General features: G+C 44.2%; 2 long non-coding RNA genes across 4 annotated transcripts in view; one reads left to right on the plus strand and one right to left on the minus strand.

The window, feature by feature from the left end:
- LOC138680729 (uncharacterized) overlaps nt 1-25071 on the plus strand; it is a 99952-nt gene extending 74881 nt beyond the window's left edge. Inside the window, exons 2-5 of one of the 3 annotated variants that reach the window (XR_011321754.1) lie at nt 14261-14285; nt 15029-15090; nt 17249-17374; nt 23012-25071. This is a non-coding gene — a long non-coding RNA (uncharacterized lncRNA). The remainder of the gene's footprint in view (nt 1-14260; nt 14286-15028; nt 15091-17248; nt 17375-23011) is intronic. The other 2 variants (XR_011321755.1, XR_011321752.1) reach the window with 2 other exon arrangements.
- Nucleotides 9266-12138, minus strand: LOC138657950 (uncharacterized). Its single transcript, XR_011317272.1, has 3 exons — nt 12110-12138; nt 11305-11366; nt 9266-9410 (listed from the first exon to the last, which is right to left on the minus strand). It is a non-coding gene; the product is annotated as an uncharacterized lncRNA (long non-coding RNA).
- Nucleotides 25072-26090: the final 1019 nt, after the last annotated feature.

Raw genomic sequence — 26090 nt, forward strand, 5'->3', positions numbered from 1 at the left:
GGCCAAGAAACGCTGTCTACTGCTTGAGGCGTGATCTCTGCCAGCTCTGCATCACCCCACTCTTGCTCTACATACTGACTACTGGAGCATTGTGTAACTCCCTCCTCTGGACAGATGTCTTCCTCCTCCATTGACTCTTCCTCATCCTCCTCACAAAGTGCCCCCTGCCTAGGCCTTTGTGAGGAACCACGTTGCGCAGACTGTCCAGAAGCAGATGGCATTTGTGACTCCTCATCCTCCACCTCTTCCACAACCTCATCCCTTAGCGCTTGCAGTGTTTTTTGAAACAGGCAGATAAGGGGGAAAGTCATGCTGACTAGTGCATCATCTGCACTCGCCATCCGCTTGGAATCATCGAAGGCCCGCAAAACCTGGCAGATGTCCTTCATAGTTTCCCACTCAGTGGTTGTGAAGTCTGACAGGTGCACAGTGCGACTTCTTTGCGCCTGATGCAGCTGGTACTCCATTACTGCTGCCTGCTGCTCACACAACCGCTCCAACATATTTAACGTTGAATTCCACCTGGTGAGTAGGTCACATATGATGCGATGTTCCGGAAGGCTGCAATGCGCTATCTTTCCATGCTGGAACGCTATAAGTGAGCACACTCTAGGCGGACCTTGTGCAGCAGTGCATCAAGATTTGGATAGTCCCTCAAAAAACTCTGCACGACCAAGTTAAGCACATGTGCCAGACATGGGATGTGAGTGAGGTTGCCTAGGCCCAGTGCTGCCACAAGATTTTGGCCATTGTCACACACTACCATGCCTGGCTGGAGATTCGCTGGCACAAATCACACGTCGCTCTCCTGCTTGATGGCATTCCAGAGCTCCTGCGCTGCGTGGCTTCGATTCCCCAAAGAAATTAATTTCAATATGGCCTTTTGACGTTTGGCCACGGCTGTGCTCATATCGGTTGTAACAGGTAAGCGTTCACGGGTCCATGTGGAGGTAGACTGTGTTGACTCCTACAGTGCTGATTCAGAGGAACTGGAGTAGGATGAGAAGTCAATGTGTACAGACTGGATTCCTGCAATCCTTGGAGTTGGCAGAACACGTACAGCGCCACTCCGAAGATCTGTACCCGGCTTCACAACATTTACCCAATGGGCAGTGAGGGAAAGGTATCGTCCCTGTCCATGGTAACTGGTCCACGCATCAGTGGTGAGGTGGACCTTGCTACTGACGGTGTTTAGTAGCGCATGCTTAATGTTTCCTTCCACATGCTTTTGCAGGGCAGGGACGGCTTGCCTGCTAAAATAAAAGTGGTTGGGCATGTTGTATTGTGGGACTGCCAATGCCATCAAGTTACGGAAGGTGTCAGTCTCCACCAGCCTCAATGACAGAATTTTAAGGGACAGTAGTTTTGCAATGCCAGCATTCAGAGCCTGTGCTCGGGGGTGGTTTGCCGAGAATGGCTGCCTTTTCTCCCATGCCTGTGCTACCGATGGCTGTAGACTGGGCTGGGAATGTGAGGATGACAGGGAACGTGGTGCTCTGAGTGGAATTACACTTGGTCTCTGTACAACAGTGCCAGAGGTTCTTCCATGGTGATCCTCTGAGGAAGCCAAACCAGCTGTGTGTGAGCTGGAGGGAGAGGCTACAACACGAGCTGAAGAGGTGGTAGGTGCCGCTGTAGGTTGGCCTAGGTCTTCAGTGTGTTTTTGTAACTCAACCACGCACTTGTTCCACACATGTTTCCACATATTTGTGGTATTGAGGTTGCTGACACTTCCCTCTTTTGACTTTTTGACAAAGCAAATGTCATCCGCAACTGTGTCAAAAAAGGACCAGGCACTGCAAGTCTTGGGAGCACCCATTTTGGCTTTTGGAAGAGGCATGCTCCTAATGGGTGCCGAAGTGGAGACTACAGGCAACGCAGTCTTCCCACTCCCTCTCCCTTCCTTTTTGTGCCGTTCGGGGAATCTCTTCCTCAGAGCTGCTCCCACCACCTTCCTGCACCTCACGCCATGATGGGTCAAGGACCTCATCATCTACACTACCCTCTTCCAACACCTGATTCTCCTGGGTAGTCTTGGCAGCACAGTACACACCAGAAAGTGGCACCTCAGTCTCTTCATCAGATGCGTACTGAAGTGTGCTGACCGGAGACACTAGCCCACCCGCCTCTTCAGATTCAGAGAGACAAAGCAGTTGAATGCTGCTTGGCTGGCCCCCTCTTTCCACACCAAGAGATTCAGAGAACTGAAGTAGAGATGGCTCCTGTACAGGGCTCTCTGACTGCCAGGGCAATTTGGCAGGTGGTGAGGAGACAGATGGGTGCTCTTCAGTGCTGTGCCTGAGAGGATATGGCACCAATTGAAGTCGATGCATTAGCTGCCATCAATCTGACAACGGCTTCAATTTGTTCGTCCCGCAGCAGTGGGGTATGGTGAGCTCCTACAAAGCTGCGCATGAAGGACTGTTCCCTGCTAAAACTGGGGGATGATGACGAGTCACTGGTGCCCGCAGCAGGCACAGAATTCCCACAACCTCTCCCTGCAGAAACTCCACGCCCACGACCACGTGCCTTACTCCCTGCCTTCTTCATCTTGTTAGACTGATAAAGATAGGCAGAAAAGTACTAAGGGCTTTAGTGTGCTTATTCCTGAACAGCTGCTATCAGGTATAAGAAACACTAATTTTATAAAGTGTGGACTACACTTTAATATGAACTAATGTGGTCTACACAACTGTAAAGTGGAGTGTTTGGTGAACTTTATTAACTTTTAGTTTTTTTTGGAGAACAGACTACAGCGTGAGCTGAACGCACACAGAGACCTTGCAGACTGCCGTGAACGGCGCTGCAAGGCCAAAAAAAGCTCCTCTATGTACTCCTATGTAGTGTTTTTTCACAATCTAGCAGGATACGGATGGAAACCCACTAATAGGATAAATCTGAAAAAATGTGCAGCAGGCAGCACTAATTGAAAAAAAGGACAATGAAACAGTATGAGGCCGTGACGCACGCTGAGCTGCCTACAACCGGCTGTGGCTGCAGAATAGGCTACAGCGTGAGATGCACTCACACACAGACCTTGCAGACAGCCATGAACAGCGCTGCAAGGCCAAAAAAAGCTCCTCTATGTAATCCTATATAGTGTTTTTCCACAATCTAGCAGGATACAGATGGAAACCCACTAATAGGATACATCTGGAACAATGTGCAAGAGCCACCACTAATTGAAAAAAGGACAATGGAACAGTATAAGGCAGTGACACACGCTGAGCTGACTATAACCAGCTGTGGCTGTAGAACAGGCTACAGTGTGAGCTGCACTCACACAAAGGCCTTGCAGACAGCCGTGAACAGCGCTGCAAGGCCAAAAAAAGCTCCTCTATGTACTCCTATGTAGTGTTTTTCCACAATCTAGCAGGATACGGATGGAAACCCACTAATAGTATAAATCTGAAAAAATGTGCAGCAGGCAGCACTAATTGAAAAAAAGGACAATGAAACAGTATGAGGCCATGACGCACGCTGAGCTGACTTCAACCAGCTGGGGCTGCAGAACAGGCTACAGTGTGAGCTGCACTCACACACAGACCTTGCAGACAGCCATGAACAGCACTGCAAGGCCAAAAAAAACTCCTCTATGTAATCCTATATAGTGTTTTTCCACAATCTAGCAGGATACGGATGGAAACCCACTAATAGGATAAATCTGCAACAATGTGCAGCAGGCAGCACTAATTGAGAAAAGGACAATGGAACAGTATAAGGCATTGACGCACGCTTAGCTGACTACAACCAGCTGTGGCTGCAGAACAGGCTACAGTATGAGCTGCACTCACACACAAACCTTGCAGACAGACGTGAACAGCACTGCAAGGCCAAAACAGCTCCTCTATGTAATCCTATATAGTGTTTTTCCACAATCCAGCAGGATACGGATGGAAACCCACTAATAGGATAAATCTAAAAAAGGTGCAACAGGCTGCACTAATTGAAAAAAGGACAATGGAACAGTATGAGGCAGTGACGCACTCTGAGCTGACTACAACCAGCTGTGGCTGCAGAACAGACTACAGAGTGAGCTGCACTCACACACAGACTGTTGTGAATTCTGCTCTTGAGTTCCCTCCAGTGGTTGTAAGTGGGAATGCACTTGTCTCTGAGTCACAGTCCTGGCCAGGTGTATCTGCTTATTACAATTCTGACTGGGATATTTAGGTGTGCAGGATTCATTAGCCCTTTCCAGTTGTCTATGTTCCTTGTGAAGTGTTGGATCACTTTCTGGCTTCTCCTGCTTAGCTGCCAAATTCAGCAAAGATAAGTGTTTGTTTTTTGTGTCTGTGGCACACTGCTGTGTGCTTGTTTTTGATTGTATTCCTGCTCTTATTGTAGGATTCGCTGGAGTTGCAGATATACACTCCTACATCTTTAGTTAGATGTAGGAAGTTTTTGTATATTATGCTGTGGATATTTTTGAAGGGTTTTAATACTGACCGCACAGAACTCTGTCCTATCCTGTCCTATTTAGCTAGAGTGGCCTCCTGTGCTAAATCCTGTTTTTCTGCCTGTGTATGTTTTTTCCTCTCCGATTCACCGCCAATATTTGTGGGGGGCTGTCTATCCTTTGGGGATCTGCTCTGAGGCAAGATAGTATTCCTATTTCCATCTTTAGGGGTATTTAGTTCTCCGGCTGTGACGAGGTGTCTAGGATTGTTAGGTACACTCCACGGCTACTTCTAGTTGTGATGTTAAGTTCAGGATTGCGGTCAGTATAGTGACCACCTTCCCCAGTGAAAGTTCTCATGCTGCTCCAAGGTCACCGGATCATAACAACAGACCTTGCAGACAGCCGTGAACAGCGCTGCGAGGCAAAAACAAGGTTCTCACACAGCGGTTGCTAAATTAGCCTGGGTTTAGCACAATGAAGCAAATCGCTATCTCAAACTATCCCTCAGTCAGAACAGCAGTGTTCTGTCCCTAACGGAATTCACAGCAGAGTGAACCCAAAATGGCGGCAGCGGCTTTTATAGTGCATCATGACATCATTTCAGCAGCCAATCACAGCCATGCCCTTAATTACATGCCTAACATGCATAACAGGATGTGCTCACACTTCTTAGGATTCCTCATTGGCTGAATTAAATCAAACTGGCTAATTGAATTATGGGAACTTCCGATTCCTGTATCCGATATTGAGAAAGTATTAGAACTCAGTATCGGAATTCCGATACCGCGAATATCGGCCGATACCCAATATTTGCAGTATCGGAATGCTCATCACTAGTCGTTAGACGCCCGGGTATCGCTATGCTTGGCGTACTCGGCGAGCAGCGAGCATTTACGGGATAATTCGGCAGTAATTTCAGTCTTCAGCAGTTTTGGCGGACTTTAGAAACCCAATCACGGTGCAGGGATTGTCTGCCAGGAATGAAACGCCGCAGCCATCTTTGTTGTGGTCGTGCAGTGATTGGCTGGGTCGCACAGCATCATCCCGAGTATAAGAGACCTGGCGCCGCCCTGCTCGCCGCATTCCGTTCCTGTTTCAGCAAGAGTAGGAAGAGCTGCTGCCAAGATAGGGTCAGAATCGTGGTTTTAGAGTTAGTGTAGGTCTGCAACTCTTAAATCCACAGTCCTTTTTAGGGCTAATTCGTGGGTCCCGATATTGCAGCGCTAGGCAGGCAGAGCGTGACATATCCACATCAGTGCAAGGCCTGCAGACACTGTATGTGCGTCCATTGGTCCCACTGCATCCTTCCCAAAGCTCCATAACTGCCTGCTGCTGCAGCTTATTTACTGTCTTTATACCTTTTTTTTCCCCAAAAATTCCCCCCCAAACAAAAAAATATACAGTCTGTTCTGTGAGACTGAGGCCTGTTGAAAAATTATAGTTTGTCAGGCATACGTAGCATAGTTGTGTGTGCTTACCCTTGTGTCCCTTTTTTTGGGGTGTTTTAAATTCACCGAAAAAGGACTCATATATCTGCATGCTCCAAGTTTGGTCATTGGAGGCCGGTGTATTTTGTTTTTGGCTGTCTGATAGTCAAATTCTATACAGCACTATTTCGCCTAAAAAAAATTGAAAGGCCACAGATTGGCCAGTGTTGTATTTCTGTTACAGCCAACATATATCTCTGCTCCAAGTTTTGGTATTGGAGGCCGGTGTACTTATTTTTTGGCTGTGTGAAAAAAACTCAAATTCTATACAGCGCTATTCAGCGTAAAAGTTTTTTTAAAGGCCATTCATTTGCCAGTGTGGTATTTCTTTTACAGCCGTCATATATCTCTGCTCCAAGTTTTGGCATTGGAGGCCAGTGTACTTATTTTTTGGCTGTGTGATACTCAAATTCTATACAGCGCTATTCAGCCTAAAAAAAATTTGAAAGGCCACAGAATGGCCAGTGTGGTATTTCTGTTACAGCTGTCATAAATCTCTGCTCCAAGTTTTGGCATTGGAGGCCCGTGTACTTTTTTTTGGCTGTGTGATTCTCAAATTCTATACAGCGCTATTCAGCCTAAAAAAAATTTGAAAGGCCACAGATTTGCCAGTGTGGTATTTCTGTTACAGCCGTCATATATCTCTGATCCAAGTTTTGGCATTGGAGGCCGGTGTACTTATTTTTTGGCTGTGAGATACTCAAATCCTATGCAGCACTATTTTGCATAAATGAACTTTAAAAAAAAAAATTGAATACAGTCTGAGGCCTGCCTGGTGTTTGGGTTTGAAAAATCATAGATTTGCAGGCATACTGATCACATATTAATTCGCTACTAATAAAGACATTTGTGTTGTGTTGAGCATTTGAAATAGTGCAGTAGTCCATTTAAAATGGGCAAGGCAAGGGATGGGGAAGTGGACGTGATGCTGATGGTGCATCCAGAGGACGAGGCCATGGGCAAGGTGAAAGTGGGCAACAACAAAGACCCACATCTTCTCGCTTGACCTTCCTGTCCCAGTTTCTAGGGGACCGCAGAACACCAATATTGAAGCCAGAGAAGTGTGAAACGGTTGTTGGTTGTAGAGCGGATAATGCTTCCAGTCACTTAGCCACCTCCACCACCTTGTCTTCCACACAGTCAAGTCTTAGTAGCCGTGAGTGTGGCCAGGATATTCCTCACCCTGATGCTCCTTCCTCCCACCATGCCGAGTGCCCTGAGACAACTGATCCCACACTTGGACACTCTGAAGAGCTGTTCAGTTTTCCATTTTAAGATTCAGAAATCTCTGCTGGTCAACTTGAAGTGGGGAAAGATGCGATCGCATGTAGAGCTCCCCAAAGCTTTGACCAGCCCCAGTCACACGAAGGCGATGGTGGAAAAGTGTCACAAGAGGTGGACGATGATGAGACACAATTGCCAGAAAGTCAGGATGAGGAGCAGGGTGCGGATATGGAAGACGAGGTGGTGGATGACATAGTGACTGACCCAACCTGGCAGTAGGATAGGCATAGCGAGGACAGCAGCACAAATGGGGAAGGAGGCATATCCACCCAACATGCAGGAAGAAGCAGTATGGTGGCCACAGACAGAAGGCGTGCATCCGTTCCCAGTAACACCAACATGAGTGAAGTTGCCATTCCACCTGTGAGATCTTCCCGAGTCTGGCTATTTTTTAAATCATGTCTGAAATCAACACATCAGTCAGATGTGTCTGACTCCATAAAGACTCCATAATAACAGGGTCTGTACCACAGGACTGGCATATAGCAAATGTGGTGCCAATATTCAAAAAGGGGAAGAAAACTGAACTTGGAAATTATAGGCCAGTAAGCTTAACCTCTACTGTGGGTAAAATCCTGGAGGGCATTCTAAGGGATGCTATACTGGAGTATCTGAAGAGGAATAACCTCATGACCCAGTATCAGCACGGGTTTACTAGGGACCGTTCATGTCAGACTAATTTGATCAGTTTCTATGAAGAGGTAAGTTCCGGACTGGACCATAGGAACCCAGTAGATGTAGTGTATATGGACTTTTCAAAAGCTTTTGATATGGTGCCACACAAAAGGTTGATACATACAATGAGAATAATGGGGATAGGGGAAAATATGTGTAAGTGGGTTGAGAGCTGGCTCAGGGATAGGAAACAAAGGGTGGTTATTAATGGAACACACTCGGACTGGGTAGCGGTTAGCAGTGGTGTACCACAGGGGTCAGTATTGGGCCCTCTTCTTTTTAACATATTTATTAATGACCTTGTAGGGGGCATTCAGAGTAGAATTTCAATATTTGCAGATGACACTAAACTCTGCAGGGTAATCAATACAGAGGAGGACAATTTTATATTACAGGATGATTTATGTAAACTAGAAGCTTGGGCTGATAATTAGCAAATGAGCTTTAATGGGGATAAATGTAAGGTCATGCACTTGGGTAGAAGTAATAAGATGTATAATTATGTGCTTAATTCTAAAACTCTGGGCAAAACCGTCAATGAAAAAGACCTGGGTGTATGGGTGGATGACAAACTCATATTCAGTGGCCAGTGTCAGGCAGCTGCTACAAAGGCAAATAAAATAATGGGATGCATTAAAAGAGGCATAGATGCTCATGAGGAGAACATAATTTTACCTCTATACAAGTCATTAGTTCGACCACACTTAGAATACTGTGCACAGTTCTGGTCTCCGGTGTATAAGAAAAACATAGCTGAACTGGAGCGGGTGCAGAGAAGAGCGACCAAGGTTATTAGAGGACTGGGGGGTCTGCAATACCAAGATAGGTTATTATTACACTTGGGGCTATTTAGTTTGGAAAAACGAAGACTAAGGGGTGATCTTATGTTAATGTATAAATATATGAGGGATAATAAATATTTGTAATTCACCGCACACTCTAATTGAATTCTGTACAATGAGTATATGCAAATAATATGTGGATTTATTTATACACTTGGGAGCATAACAGAATAAAGCAGCTCATGTGATCTGACACAACGTTTCGGCTCCTCCGGAGCCTTTTTCACGTGATCGCTGTAAATGAAACATATATACACCAAGTAAATAAACAAAAAAATGATAATAATAAAGGGAGAAAAACAAGAAGAAAATATGTACAAAAGAAAAAACATTACAACATCCTAGTGTCCGTGTGATGTAGACACTTTTGTTAATATAGTCTTATCTCTGGATCAATGTAGAAGGCTGTTGGACTGTCCCGGGGAACAAGACAGGGATCACTTGTGGTACAAACGAGGCGGCTGGGAGAAACAGGGGGGGGGGCGGGGGGGGGAAGGGAAGGGAAAGGGGGAAGGACGGGGGGGGGGGAAGAAAAGGGGAAGAAGGGGAAGGGGTGGGGGGAAGGAGAAGGAGGAGGGAATTCCTGAGATAGGCATCATTCACAGAGCAGCATGAATATAGGATGGCAAAAACATGGGATAACAGTAATAAAACATACCTTATTCCAGTGTGAGAGGAACATACGAATGAGGGAAAGAGATCCCAATGGTGACACTTACACTGTAAGGAACAGTGGAATATAGTTAGTATAACCAAGAAGAAGGTAAATGCATATCCATATCCATATCCAACATATCCATACCAAAATACAATATATAAGGTGCTATGTGTTGTAAACCGACAGCAGGCAAAAACATGTGCTCAAATTCATAAAGTGCTAAGTGCAGAGGGGACGAAAAGAATAGTGGTTATATACCTTTAAGGGTTATAAACCAACAGCAAGCAACATGTGCTCTCATTTAAATAAAGGACCTGGCAACTCTTAATGTATATACCGAATATATATATTTTATGTCCCTCCTGCACATAGCACTTTATTTATGTAACATGCAGTGGATTGGGGTACACTGCAGCGTGTGGGGACATCACACAACAGTCGGTGAGCAGGAAGCTGAAACCACTGCTGTAGCACGGCAAGGGCGGCTGAAGCTGTAGCTGACTTTCTAAAATGGGCAGACAGACGGCATACTTTCGCTCCTGGTAGCTTTTCAGAAAACGTTGAACCATGAGGTTAAGCACAAGGTCCAAGCAAGGTACGTGTGTGAGCTCACCTTGCCTCAGAGCCGCCACCAGGTTACGGCCAGTGTCACACACGACCATGCCTGGTTGTAGGTTCAGTGGTGTCAGCCAAACATCTGACTGTTCTTTCAGCGCTGTCCACAACTCTTCTGCACTTTGCGGTTTGTCACCAATGCAGATTAGCTTCAGCACAGCCTGTTGCCACTTGCCTGAGGCAGTGCTGCAGTGCTTCCAGCTTCTGACTGATGTTACATAGTTATTACTTATTAAGGTTGAAGGAAGACTTTAAGTCCATCTAGTTCAACCCATAGCCTAACCTAACTTGCCCTAACATGTTGATCCAGAGGAAGGCAAAAAAAACCCATGTGGCAAAGAGTAAGCTCCCCCTTGGGGAAAAAAATTCCTTCCAGACTCCACATACGGCAATCAGACTAGTTCCCTGGATCAACACCCTATCAAGGAATCTAGTGTATATACCCTGTAACATTATACTTTTCCAGAAATGTATCCAGTCCCCTCTTAAATTTAAGTAATGAATCACTCATTACAACATCATACGGCAGAGAGTTCCATAGTCTCACTGCTCTTACAGTAAAGAATCCGCGTCTGTTATTATGCTTAAACCTTTTTCCTCTAAACGTAGAGGATGCCCCCTTGTCCCTGTTTCCGGTCTATGATTAAAAAGATCATCAGAAAGGTCTTTGTACTGTCCCCTCATATATTTAAAGAGAAGTTTTGGCGTGCACTCAGTCTGCTAGAGGCGAGGTGCTGGTGTAATGGACCAATTGGTCCTAAGTAATAATAAATATTTGTAATTCACCGCACACTCTAATTAAATTCTGTACAATGAGTATATGCAAATAAAATGTGGATTTATTTATACACTTGGGAGCATAACAGAATAAAGCAGCTCATGTGATCTGACACAACGTTTCGGCTCCTCCGGAGCCTTTTTCACGTGATCGCTGTAAATGAAACATATATACACCAAGTAAATAAACCAAAAAATGATAATAATAAAGGGAGAAAAACAAGAAGAAAATATGTACAAAAGAAAAAACATTACAACATCCTAGTGTCCGTGTGATGTAGACACTTTTGTTAATATAGTCTTATCTCTGGATCAATGTAGAAGGCTGTTGGACTGTCCCGGGGAACAAGACAGGGATCACTTGTGGTACAAACGAGGCGGCTGGGAGAAACGGGGGGGGGGGAAGGGAAAGGGGGAAGGACGGGGGGGGGGGGAAGAAAAGGGGAAGAAGGGGAAGGGGTGGGGGGAAGGAGAAGGAGGAGGGAATTCCTGAGATAGGCATCATCCACAGAGCAGCATGAATATAGGATGGCAAAAACATGGGATAACAGTAATAAAACATACCTTATTCCAGTGTGAGAGGAACATACGAATGAGGGAAAGAGATCCCAATGGTGACACTTACACTGTAAGGAACAGTGGAATATAGTTAGTATAACCAAGAAGAAGGTAAATGTGCCCAAAGATACAGACGAAAAGGGTACCTAATGAGTTTGCAACGGCCTATGATTGACTGCTGGCCAGATGAGGGTACTCTGTAACGAGAATAGTATGTGGGTACCGCTGTGTATATAAGTGTATATCAATGTATATCAATGGTGATCAGTGGTAAAGGTTTCAGGGGAAACCTGACCCTAGATGGTTACCTGTTTCAGTCGCTGTGCTAAGCGGCGCTCCCGCGCCCTGCTAGTGCTGGCGTGTGCTGCACATGGTAGGGGTCCGGCTTAAATGTAGTACCGTACCGCTGTACCGGAAGTACGCGGTCCGGACCGGAAGTGACGTATCGCCAGTGATACCCATGGAGTGCGCGTGCGCTGCCGGCGCCATTGTAACCTAGTCTATCTGACCATCAGGGTAGCTGGTGTAGTGCGCAGGCGCATAACAGCGCTGGGTAGCCTAGGAATGTACGTATGGGTGTGCGGTACGGATGTGCGGTGGTGTCACAATAAATGCTAATTAATGACCACCATGTAAATGCATATGATGTATAAGTGCTGAGATGTACAGAGACACAATTGGGTCTGTAAGTGGGCAAAAGGGATCTGGTAACTACACAAGGGGATGGGGTAGCCTACAGAGAAAAGGGGAATATATGAAAATGCAAGGGAAAATTATCTAGGGTACCAGTGAGGGGTAAGGGCAAACTCACCTAGTGCCATAGTACCTTAGCGGGTCTGTAGGGTAAAAAAGGAGAGGATAGTTAATAACATGCTCATGATAGCCAGTCTATTTCCCTATTAAGCCCTTTAGGAGTAAGGGTATCTAATTTATGTATCCAGAACGTTTCACGTGATTTGAGTAGTTTTATGTGGTCTCCCCCTCTTCTGGGACGGGGGACACGCTCGATGACCTGGAACCTAAGTTGGGCCACTGTGTGATTGTACATTGAGAAATGATCCGGCAGGGGAAGCCATGTCTTGCCACACCTAATTGTGGACTTATGGCTGGCGATGCGGTCTTTTATATGTTGTGTGGTCTCCCCCACGTAGAGGAGACCACATGGGCACTTGACTAAGTAGACAACAAAGTTAGAATTGCATGTATGGAAACCACGTATTGGATACGTTTTCCCAGTCCTGGGATGGGTTATATTGTCTGCTTTAATGATGTTGGAACAGGCTGCGCAGTTTAAACAAGGGAAGGTACCGTTGCGTCGGGTTGTAAGGAACCTTTGTGTAGTATTAGGGTGTGCACTGCCGATATCCGCTCTGATTAGTCTGTCCTTGATATTGGAAGGTCTTTTTGTACACATCAGGGCCGGTTCCCCAAAGGGGGCAATTTTAGGAAAGGCTTTCGTAAGTAGTGGCCAATGTTTCTTGATAATGGAATATACTTTTGGCATAAGTGGGTGGAACGTGTGTACAAAGGGGATCCTTTCTTTTGATCCCGTCTGAGGGGAAGGAGATGAAGGTGCTAGAGTACGTATTTTTTCTTGATTGAGGAGTTTAGGTGGATAGCATCTCGACTGAAATTTTTTTGCCATTGTATCCAATCTATCATTCAAGGTAGTGAAATCTGAGACAATGCGTGCTACCCTATTGAATTGGGATCTTGGCAAACTATTTTTCATGGTTCGCGGATGGCAACTGGTAAAATGCAGGAGACTGTTACAGTCTGTGGGTTTGCAATAGATATCGGTAGAAAGGTGCCCCTCATTGTCTTTTAGAACCATGGTGTCCAAGAACGGTACAGATTCAGTGCTCTGGTGCATGGTGAACTGGAGTTCAGGGAAAATGGAATTGAGAAAAACATGGAAGGATTTGAGAGAGTCTAGAGTGCCTGTCCAAATAAAAAAGATATCATCAATGTAACGGTGATATCCTATGACATATTGTTGGAACGAGTTGTTGTTAAATATGTGAGTGGTTTCAAAATGGTCCATGAAGGCATTTGCATAGGCTGGCGCAACATTTGAGCCCATTGCTGTGCCGCATTTCTGTACGTAAAAAGTGTCCTCGAATAAGAAATAGTTCTCATAGAGTACCAGATGGAGTAAGTCAAGGCAAAATTGAATGGCTTCTCCCGACAGGGAGGATTGATGTAATAGGTACCCGGTGGCTTCTATACCCTTAGTATGCTGGATTGAGGTATACAGACTATTGACATCCATAGTGACAAGGGTACTGTCTGATGGAACTGTGCCAAGTTGGTTTATTACTTTAAGAAAATGTCCAGTGTCAAGGAGGAAAGAACGGGTTGATTTGATCAATGGTGTCATGATTTTTTCTAGGAATACAGATAGTGGGGACAAGATTGAGTCCGTTGAGGCGACTATAGGTCTACCAGGGGGATTTTGTAGTGATTTGTGAATCTTAGGCAATACATAAAAAACCGGTGTGACTGGATGAGGATTTATTAAGTAAGTTGCCGTTTTTCTGATCAATGATATGACGTCCGAGATATGTATCGATTACTCTACGAATTTTGTTACTAATTGTGGCAACCGGGTCTCGTGGTCTCGTGGTATAATACCATATGTGGTAGTGTCAGATAATTGGCGGATTATTTCATGTATGTAATGAACACGGTTCATCACTACAATGGCTCCCCCCTTGTCTGCAGGTTTTAAGATAATAGACTTATTGGAATGCAGAGATGAGAGAGTGGCCCAACTTAGGTTCCAGGTCATCGAGCGTGTCCCCCGTCCCAGAAGAGGGGGAGACCACATAAAACTACTCAAATCACGTGAAACGTTCTGGATACATAAATTAGATACCCTTACTCCTAAAGGGCTTAATAGGGAAATAGACTGGCTATCATGAGCATGTTATTAACTATCCTCTCCTTTTTTACCCTACAGACCCGCTAAGGTACTATGGCACTAGGTGAGTTTGCCCTTACCCCTCACTGGTACCCTAGATAATTTTCTCTTGCATTTTCATATATTCCCCTTTTCTCTGTAGGCTACCCCATCCCCTTGTGTAGTTACCAGATCCCTTTTGCCCACTTACAGACCCAATTGTGTCTCTGTACATCTCAGCACTTATACATCATATGCATTTACATGGTGGTCATTAATTAGCATTTATTGTGACACCACCGCACATCCGTACCGCACACCCGTACGTACATTCCTAGGCTACCCAGCGCTGTTATGCGCCTGCGCACTACACCAGCTACCCTGATGGTCAGATAGACTAGGTTACAATGGCGCCGGCAGCGCACGCGCACTCCATGGGTATCACTGGCGATACGTCACTTCCGGTCCGGACCGCGTACTTCCGGTACAGCGGTACGGTACTACATTTAAGCCGGACCCCTACCATGTGCAGCACACGCCAGCACTAGCAGGGCGCGGGAGCGCCGCTTAGCACAGCGACTGAAACAGGTAACCATCTAGGGTCAGGTTTCCCCTGAAACCTTTACCACTGATCACCATTGATATACATTGATATACACTTATATACACAGCGGTACCCACATACTATTCTCGTTACAGAGTACCCTCATCTGGCCAGCAGTCAATCATAGGCCGTTGCAACCTCATTAGGTACCCTTTTCGTCTGTATCTTTGGGCACATTTACCTTCTTCTTGGTTATACTAACTATATTCCACTGTTCCTTACAGTGTAAGTGTCACCATTGGGATCTCTTTCCCTCATTCGTATGTTCCTCTCACACTGGAATAAGGTATGTTTTATTACTGTCATCCCATGTTTTTGCCATCCTATATTCATGCTGCTCTGTGGATGATGCCTATCTCAGGAATTCCCTCCTCCTTCTCCTTCCCCCCACCCCTTCCCCTTCTTCCCCTTTTCTTCCCCCCCCCCCGTCCTTCCCCCTTTCCCTTCCCTTCCCGCCCCCCCCTGTTTCTCCCAGCCGCCTCGTTTGTACCACAAGTGATCCCTGTCTTGTTCCCCGCGACAGTCCAACAGCCTTCTACATTGATCCAGAGATAAGACTATATTAACAAAAGTGTCTACATCACACGGACACTAGGATGTTGTAATGTTTTTTCTTTTGTACATATTTTCTTCTTGTTTTTCTCCCTTTATTATTATCATTTTTTGGTTTATTTACTTGGTGTATATATGTTTCATTTACAGCGATCACGTGAAAAAGGCTCCGGAGGAGCCGAAACGTTGTGTCAGATCACATGAGCTGCTTTATTCTGTTATGCTCCCAAGTGTATAAATAAATCCACATTTTATTTGCATATACTCATTGTACAGAATTTAATTAGAGTGTGCGGTGAATTACAAATATTTATTATTACTTAGGACCAATTGGTCCATTACACCAGCACCTCGCCTCTAGCAGACTGAGTGCACGCCAAAACTTCTCTTTAAATATATGAGGGGACAGTACAAAGACCTTTCTGATGATCTTTTTAATCATAGACCGGAAACAGGGACAAGGGGGCATCCTCTACGTTTAGAGGAAAAAAGGTTTAAGCATAATAACAGACGCGGATTCTTTACTGTAAGAGCAGTGAGACTATGGAACTCTCTGCCGTATGATGTTGTAATGAGTGATTCATTACTTAAATTTAAGAGGGGACTGGATACATTTCTGGAAAAGTATAATGTTACAGGGTATATACACTAGATTCCTTGATAGGGTGTTGATCCAGGGAACTAGTCTGATTGCCATATGTGGAGTCTGGAAGGAATTTTTTTCCCCAAGGGGGAGCTTACTCTTTGCCACATGGGGTTTTTTTTGCCTTCCTCTGGATCAACATGTTAGGGCAAGTTAGGTTAGGCTATGGGTTGAACTAGATGGACTTAAAGTCTTCCTTCAACCTTAATAAGTAATAACTATGTAACATCAGTCAGAAGCTGGAAGCACTGCAGCACTGCCTCAGGCAAGTGGCAACAGGCTGTGCTGAAGCTAATCTGCATTGGTGACAAACCGCAAAGTGCAGAAGAGTTGTGGACAGCGCTGAAAGAACAGTCAGATGTTTGGCTGACACCACTGAACCTACAACCAGGCATGGTCGTGTGTGACACTGGCCGTAACCTGGTGGCGGCTCTGAGGCAAGGTGAGCTCACACACGTACCTTGCTTGGACCTTGTGCTTAACCTCATGGTTCAACGTTTTCTGAAAAGCTACCAGGAGCGAAAGTATGCCGTCTGTCTGCCCATTTTAGAAAGTCAGCTACAGCTTCAGCCGCCCTTGCCGTGCTACAGCAGTGGTTTCAGCTTCCTGCTCACCGACTGTTGTGTGATGTCCCCACACGCTGCAGTGTACCCCAATCCACTGCATGTTACATAAATAAAGTGCTATGTGCAGGAGGGACATAAAATATATATATTCGGTATATACATTAAGAGTTGCCAGGTCCTTTATTTAAATGAGAGCACATGTTGCTTGCTGTTGGTTTATAACCCTTAAAGGTATATAACCACTATTCTTTTTGTCCCCTCTGCACTTAGCACTTTATGAATTTGAGCACATGTTTTTGCCTGCTGTCGGTTTACAACACATAGCACCTTATATATTGTATTTTGGTATGGATATGTGTAATATGCGGTGGATTGGGGTACACTGCTTTTTTATGAGGGACATTTAATTATATCTTGGTTTCACTTTATGGGACTATTTATTTCGATACCAGGTAGTCATTAAACATCTTATATGTCCTGTTGCGCGTACATATCTATTGTTTTAAAATGGTTGTCATGAGTAATTTGCAATAAAGATATTTTGTGATATAACACCTGTGTGGGGTTCCTCTGGCGGTCCATAGGGTTGTTGGTTCTTTCTCATACTTGGTGGTGGTAGTCACCAATGTTCATAGAGCACCGTGATTAGTTAGTAATTTTAATATTTTTATATTTTTTTACAGAAGTATTTTTAGTGATCTCTGGTGTTTCTGTGTTTTAATATTGCTGCATACGTATGTTGGAAAGGATTTGTGAGCAGAAGAGGGCCATTGTTGACTACCAACAGCAACAAGGCAGTCGAATTTCAGGTCAGACTTCACACATAAGACTTCAGGAGTGGACATGAATGTCAGACTAATGTAACATCCTACGCGGTGGAACCAGAACAAGAAACAAACATATGCACTATTGTAGAGTGTACGTATATGCTGCTGTTCAAATGGCCATATTATATATAATCAATAGTCTTAGTAGGCCAGACTGCAGATGCCCAGTCAGAATGGAAAAAAAACAGGAGACTATGAGTCTATGTTATGAAGAAGGGAGAGATCTCTCATGCACCGTGGAAAACAGCGAGCAGAACAACGGAGAAAATAAAAAGAAAAAAAAAAAAAAAGGAAGAAAAAAATCCTGTGGAAACGAACCTACTGTTACCTTAGATGGAGCTCATATACTGCCACGAGGCGACCCGTACCTACTGAATGTTCAGTCTTCAAGTTACTCCTCTTTCCATATGACTGGTTACGTCACGGCAGGTCCTGCTCCGAAGATCGCAGACGCGAGGAAGCAGTGAACGCCTGGAAGCCGCGACCACACCAACAGCCCAGGATCTATTATTTTCTTCAGTGGAGGTATACTGAAGAAAAGCCAGCGGCAGTATATGAGCTCCATCTAAGGTAACAGTAGGCTCGTACAGCGGGTTTCCGACCCGGTTAACCCGTCTGTCCCACGCTGCTACTTCTATCCTTTGCAACACCCGGCACCGGCCGGGGCGGTGTCACAGTAGTACATTTAGTTTCCACAGGATTTTTTTCTTCCTTTTTTTTTTTTTTTTTTCTTCTTTTTACTTTCTCCGTTGTTCTGCTCGCTGTTTTCCACGGTGCATGAGAGATCTCTCCCTTCTTCATAACATAGACTCATAGTCTCCTGTTTTTTTCCATTCTGACTGGGCATCCGCAGTCTGGCCTACTAAGACTATTGATTATATATAATATGGCCATTTGAACAGCAGCATATACGTACACTCTACAATAGTGCATATGTTTGTTTCTTGTTCAGGTTCCACCGCGTAGAGTTATAGTGTATTGTTTCTAAACCCATTGTATGTAAATAGGGGAGGTGCAATATTTATATGTGGAAGGTACTTGTATATCGGCAAGTAAAAGCTTTTGGGTTTTCTATATGGTTTTCTGCACGTATTTATTTATTTATAATTTTATTCATAGGTTTATCATGACAACTTAGTGGTTGTTGTCCTAATCTGCAGCATTATTCCATAGCTGGTCACTGAGCGCCACTGTATACAGGTCCTTCTCAAAAAATTAGCATATAGTGTTAAATTTCATTATTTACCATAATGTAATGATTACAATTAAACTTTCATATATTATAGATTCATTATCCACCAACTGAAATTTGTCAGGTCTTTTATTGTTTTAATACTGATGATTTTGGCATACAACTCCTGATAACCCAAAAAACCTGTCTCAATAAATTAGCATATCAAGAAAAGGTTCTCTAAACGACCTATTACCCTAATCTTCTGAATCAACTAATTAACTCTAAACACATGCAAAAGATACCTGAGGCTTTTATAAACTCCCTGCCTGGTTCATTACTCAAAACCCCCATCATGGGTAAGACTAGCGACCTGACAGATGTCAAGAAGGCCATCATTGACACCCTCAAGCAAGAGGGTAAGATCCAGAAAGAAATTTCTCAACAAATAGGCTGTTCCCAGAGTGCTGTATCAAGGCACCTCAATGGTAAGTCTGTTGGAAGGAAACAATGTGGCAGAAAACGCTGTACAACGAGAAGAGGAGACCGGACCCTGAGGAAGATTGTGGAGAAGGACCGATTCCAGACCTTGGGGAACCTGAGGAAGCAGTGGACTGAGTCTGGTGTGGAAACATCCAGAGCCACCGTGCACAGGCGTGTGCAGGAAATGGGCTACAGGTGCCGCATTCCCCAGGTAAAGCCACTTTTGAACCATAAACAGCGGCAGAGGCGCCTGACCTGGGCTACAGAGAAGCAGCACTGGACTGTTGCTAAGTGGTCCCAAGTACTTTTTTCTGATGAAAGCAAATTGTGCATGTCATTCGGAAATCAAGGTGCCAGAGTCTGGAGGAAGACTGGGGAGAAGGAAATGCCAAAATGCCTGAAGTCCAGTGTCAAGTACCCACAATCAGTGATGGTGTGGGGTGCCATGTCAGCTGCTGGTGTTGGTCCACTGTGTTTCATCAAGGGCAGGGTCAATGCAGCTAGCTATCAGGAGATTTTGGAGCACTTCATGCTTCCATCGGCTGAAATGCTTTATGGAGATGAAGATTTCATTTTTCAGCACGACCTGGCACCTGCTCACAGTGCCAAAACTACTGGTAAATGGTTTACTGACCATGGTATTAATGTGCTCAATTGGCCTGCCAACTCTCCTGACCTGAACCCCATAGAGAATCTGTGGGATATTGTGAAGAGAAAGTTGAGAGACGCAAGACCCAACACTCTGGATGAGCTTAAGGCCGCTATTGAAGCATCCTGGGCCTCCATAACATCTCAGCAGTGTCACAGGCTAATTGCCTCCATGCCACGCCGCATTGAAGCAGTCATTTCTGCCAAAGGATTCCTGACCAAGTATTGAGTGCATAACTGAACATTATTATTTGATGGTTTTTTTGTTTGTTATTAAAAAACACTTTTATTTGATTGGATGGGTGAAATATGCTAATTTATTGAGACAGGTTTTTTGGGTTATCAGGAGTTGTATGCCAAAATCATCAGTATTAAAACAATAAAAGACCTGACAAATTTCAGTTGGTGGATAATGAATCTATAATATATGAAAGTTTAATTGTAATCATTACATTATGGTAAATAATGAAATTTAACACTATATGCTAATTTTTTGAGAAGGACCTGTACAGGTGGATTACACTCAGCCTAGCCTCATGCCTTCTCAACGTGGATTGGTATACAATGAGGAGGAGGAGGAAGAACAGGATCTAGGGTTGCTGTCACAAGAAGTGCAATGTTTGGGAAGATGGTGAGGGAGTACCTTGCAGATCATACAAGCATCCCCCGTGATTCCTCTGTGCCTTTTAATAATTGGGTATCCAAGCTGGACACGTGGCATGGACTGGCTCTCTACGCATTGGAGGTCCTGGCCTGCCCTGCTGCTAGCATTCTGTCAGAGAGGGTTTTTAGTGCCACTGGTGGAATTATAACAGTAAGCGTATCCGCCTGTCAACTGAAAATCCTGACTGGCTGACTCTTATAAAAATGAACAATGGCTGGATTGGGAAAGTCTTCTGTACACCACTTAGTGAAAACAGTGAAACATAACCTCAAATACATTCTCTCTTCTGGGGAGGTGTATTCTCATGCACCTCTTCAGAACCACACATGGGTATGCGCTTCCAGATTTGGTCTGTTTTTTTTTTTTTTTTTATCTTCCTCCTTATCCTAATCCTCCTCATCCAGAACCACTATATCACCAGAGTGAAATTTGTCTGTATGGTGCATTTTGGCTGTGGTGTGATGGCACTCTTATTTTTTTAAGAAAGAACAACACATTGGGGAATTGGGCATGGCATTACATTGGGCAGACTTCTTGACTCGGTCTCCTGCAATATAAAAAGGACCTGCCGCTAGATCACCAGGGTGAACGTGCTCTGTATGGTGCATTTTGGCCAAGGGGGCTGTGATGGCGGTCTTTTATATTTTTTAAAAAAGGACAACACATTGGGGATTTGGGCATGGCTTTACATGGGCCTACTTAACTCTGTCTCCTGCAATCTGTCCTGCAACTGCCAGTAGATCACCAGGGTGAACATGCTCTGTACGGTGCATGTTGGCCATGGGGCCTGTGATGGCACTCTTTTATTTAAAAAAAAGGATTTTACATTGGGGAATTGGGCATGGCATTACATTGGGCCTACATCTTAACTCTGTCTCCGGCAATCTGTCCTGTACCTGCCAGTAGATCACCAGGGTGAACGTGCTCTGTACAGTGCATGTTGGCCAAGAGGCCTGTGATGGCACTCTTTTATTTAAAAAAAAAGGATTTTACATTGGGGAATTGGGCATGGCATTACATTGGGACTACTTATTAACTCTTTCTCCTGAAATCTGTCCTGTACCTGCCACTAGATCACCAGGGTCAACGTGTACTGTACGGTGTATTTTGGCCAAGGGGGCTGTCATGCCACTCTTTTATTTAAAAAAAAAAGAATTTTACATTGGGGAATTGGGCATGACATTACATTGGGCCTACTTCTTAACTCTGTCTCCTGCAATCTGTCCAGGTCCTGCCAGTAGATCACCAGGGTGAAAGTGGTCTGTACGGGGCATTTAGGTCTAGGGGGCTGTGATGGCACTATTTTAATCAGTCCAAAAAGGACCCCGCATTGGAGAATTGGGCATGGCATTCCATTGGGCCTACTTCTTAACTCTGTCTCCTGTAATATCTCTTGTTTAATTGCCACTAGATCACCAGGGTGAACGTGATTTGTACTGTAATAGGCCGGCGACGTTTGGTCAAGGTGGGCTGTGATGGCATTAGTCTATTTTTACAAAAGGTACCCCCCATTGGTGAAACCACATCCTTGTTGTAAAACACTTCATAACATTTGTGTACCTTAAAGAGCTCACTTGAAAAGCTCCTTTTTGTGTTGCCTGATTGCTAACATTGAACATAATACACTTCATATAAATTTGATAAAGCAATGCTGTTTCTTTGCCTCAGTAGTTCATTAAAAATATAGCTTGGTCCACTATATTTGTTTCTCTCCTTGCGAGCCTTAACTTTGTCTGCCTCAAATGTACAAATGGAGAATATACAAATGGCGATTTGTAAACAAGATTGAAATACTGTATACCGAATGCATTTAGACAATCACAAAGCTGCATTTCTTGTAAAACATTTACAGATGTGACATACAATGCTCATAGTGACACAATCTTGATAAATGTTTGTTTATTCAGTTCACAAACAGTTCTAAGCCTCTATATGTTTGCTGTTAGTCATTGTAAAACATTAAGATTTACTGAAACTCTGCCTGTGGGGGTTTGATGTTATTCATTATATAAGACCAGAGAAACATGACTAAGACAGATGTCAAAACTGGGGTACCTGTACAGTGTGCTGATACCTGCATAATTGGGGACGCCCATGCAGTGTAGGTAATCTGCCAGGGGTTTTCTGTCTTGGTGTTGCTTCTCTGATATTCCAGACGGATGATGCTTAAAAGTCTCTTGGTGATGATAAAACTATTCTGTAAGTAGTTAATCTTCATATATACGTAATCACTATATTTATTTAATCCTTATATGTACTTATAAGGCTAGGTTCATATTGCGTTAGGGCAATCCGTTTAGCGCTAAGCGCTAGCGGATTGCGCTAACGCAATTGTCTTTTTCGGGGTCGCGTTTAACATCCCCGCTCTCGCAGATCCCCGAACGGACCTCAGGCGCGCCGCAGATGCTGCAAGCAGGGTCCGAGGCGCGTCACAAAACACCGGCAGATCGCTAGCGCGTGCCGAAAATGGCACGTGCTAGCGATGCGCGTTCCCATTGCTGCCAATGGGCGCGCTAACGGACGTGTTGCACGGCTTTAATTTCGCCGTGCAACGCTGTTCATTAGCACGGTCCCATTAACGCAATGTGAACATAGCCTTAACCTGTGTATGAAATAATGAAAATTCTTAGTTCTAATTGCAAATGTTTTCCAGGTAAACGTAAAGCTAAAATCGATACTGACTCTGAGATAAGGCAAACTCAAGTGATGACTACCTTGATAATAAAGTAAACCCAAGTGATGACTACCTCAATAACTGCACTCCAACCTGAATGCATATTCTGCAACAAGCAAACATCCGTGGACCTGGCCGATTGCATGCACTGCGGAAAGCCCATGGAGAGCTATTTGACCAAAAGAACAAAAGAACTTTATATGGACTTTTCCTGATTATGACAACTAATAGGATAATTCATTTATTTTCTATATTCTAGATTTTATACTCACTCATATATATTAATATATTAACAATGTTTATTATTATTATTATTTCCATATACATATCTGTATCCCCTTATATAGTGGTTCCTATAAAAATAGGGCTGCGAAGGGAAAGGTAGGCCTGGAACCAAGTATAGTCTGAATGGATACTGTTATGAACAGGTGATTCAGAACCACAATGGACCTAGTGGTTAAGAGAACACAAAGTGAACTGATAGCTACTAACATAGGACGAGCTCTGAGACGTGGGAACTCTGCTGACCGCAATCCCTAATCCTATCATACAACACTAGAGGTAGCCGTGGATTGCGCCTAACGCTCCCTATGCAACTCGGCACAGCCTGAGAAACTAACTAGCCCTGAAGAAAGAAAAATAAGCCTACCTTGCCTCAGAGAAATTCCCCAAAGGAAAAGGCAGCCCCCCACATATAATGACTGTGAGTTAATATGAAAATACAAACACAGAGATGAATTAGATTTTAGCAAAGTGAGGCCCGACTTACTGAATAGACCGAGGATAGGAAAGATAGCTTTGCGGTCAGCACAAAAACCTACAAACAACCACGCAGAGGGGGCAAAAAGACCCTCCGCACCGACTAACGGTACGGAGGTGCTCCCTCTGCGTCTCAGAGCTTCCAGCAAGCAAGAAAAACCAATATAGCAAGCTGGACAGAAAATATAGCAAACAAAAGTAACACAAGCAGAACTTAGCTTATGCAGGGCAGACAGGCCACAAGAACGATCCAGGAGAGAGCCAGACCAATACTGGAACATTGACTGGAGGCCAGGAACAAAGAACTAGGTGGAGTTAAATAGAGCAGCACCTAACGACTTAACCTCGTCACCTGAGGAAGGAAACTCAGAAGCCGCAGCCCCACTCACATCCACCAGCGGAAGCTCATAGACAGAACCAGCCGAAGTACCACTCATGACCACAGGAGGGAGCTTGACCACAGAATTCACAACAGGATACGCAGCAGGACTGGTATCCCATGATATACATAGGAAAAGCCGTGTATTTGGGAAGTAGGGCTATCTTGCAGGCCTAGGGATTGGAAGGAATCAGCTAGGGCAAGGTAGATCAGATGATAAAAAGAGGGGAATTGTTAACGAAATTATAGCAGTTCTGTTAAAGAAATGGTTAATCTTCATTTTGTTAAATATCAGAAAAATAGCTTAAAAAACAAGTCTTGCATAACGTTATCATCTCAGTAGAATTTAGTACCATTTCCCGGATATCTATATAACTCTGGTCAAGATTTCCCAGAATATGTCAAGGACATCTGTATTTGTCCGAAAACACCCAAAAATGTGTAGTTCTAGCCAACATCCCATAAAACCGCAGACATGAACAACAACTCCCCGCATTCATTCACCTCATCCATCTTGTATCCCAGGATGTTTTTTTTTCAACTTATTGTATAAGACATTCATTTGTGCCAATTTATTATGTAACTCTACATTTCCTTTTGATCTTGGGCCTTTATAAGCCCAGCCCTAAAAATAAAAGACCAGAGACTATTTGGACAGACAACGAGCGTGTGTCTCTCTGATTATTGCTTCATTGCGTAGGTACCTAAAAGACAGAACACCTGAGTAGGTTGGAAATCCCTTCTCTTACATTAACACATACAAAAAAGTGTACGCACTCACACTATTCAATCAAACTATTCCTTGAATTTTGTAGTTGGCAATAAAATTGCCTTGTATTGCAAGTATTTGCCTTTTTTAAAGCCGTATCTGAACCTTAGTGTTAAAAACATGTCAAATAAAATTGCAAAATTCTCCTGTAAATAATTGTGCAAAGGGAACCATCATACCAGTGTTATTTATGACTTTGCTTACTCTGGCTTGATTGTATGCATCTGGTCCACTCTTAATTCTCTGACCAAGATGAGCAGAGACCACTCCTCTCTGCTTCACACCTGAATGCACTTAGTTGTACATATATTGCAGAGAACAAGTCTGCATTGACTTTAGTCTGCAGTGTGATTCCTATAAGTGTGTCCTAGAAGTGTGAAGATTAATTTAGAATTAAAACCAGAATTGAACCAGAAGGGAACTGAATGTAACTGGCCAGTCACTGTAAACAATGTTTATGTTTGTTTTCACTTTCACCCCTATAATTCCTCACTTTCTGCAAACTCCCCTAATCCTTTCTCCTAGTAAAGAACTGTTCATCTCTTCTTCAATCCTCCCCATCCATCTCACCTCCTCCTCAAAACTGTTCCTTAACATACAATCCTGTCTCCAAGCAAAGACAACCAACTCATGCCCTGTCCTGCTTCCACCTGCTAACACTTTCTCCGCTCCTTCTCACTGCTGATGATATCTCTCCAAATCCTGGTCCTCCTCACCACATCCCCACAGTCAGTTCTATCGCCCATCCACGCTCTTATCACAAATTTCCGTAACCTCTCTAACCTTATACCCATTCGCCCAGCCCCCACTTGCCCTGTCCCACTAACAGGAGCTCTGTGGAACGCTTGCTCTGTCTGCAACAAACTTTCCTACATCCATGATCTTTTTGTTACTACCAAACTTTCCTTCCTCGCCATGACCAAAAAATGGCTCTCTCCTTCTGACACAGCCTCTCCTGCTGCACTTTCATATGGTAGCTTCCACCTTTCTCACACACCCCGCCCCAGCATCAAGCATGGCGGAGGAGTTGATTTTCTCCTGTCAGATAACTGCTCCTTCACCCCAATCCCACTGCCAACCTCTGTTACCATCCCTTCCTTTGATGTGCACTCTGTGCGCATCTATGACCCCACCAACCTCCAAATGGCTGT

This window comes from Ranitomeya imitator, chromosome 1, assembly GCF_032444005.1.
Source record: "Ranitomeya imitator isolate aRanImi1 chromosome 1, aRanImi1.pri, whole genome shotgun sequence".
Taxonomy (NCBI): Eukaryota; Metazoa; Chordata; class Amphibia; order Anura; family Dendrobatidae; genus Ranitomeya; species Ranitomeya imitator.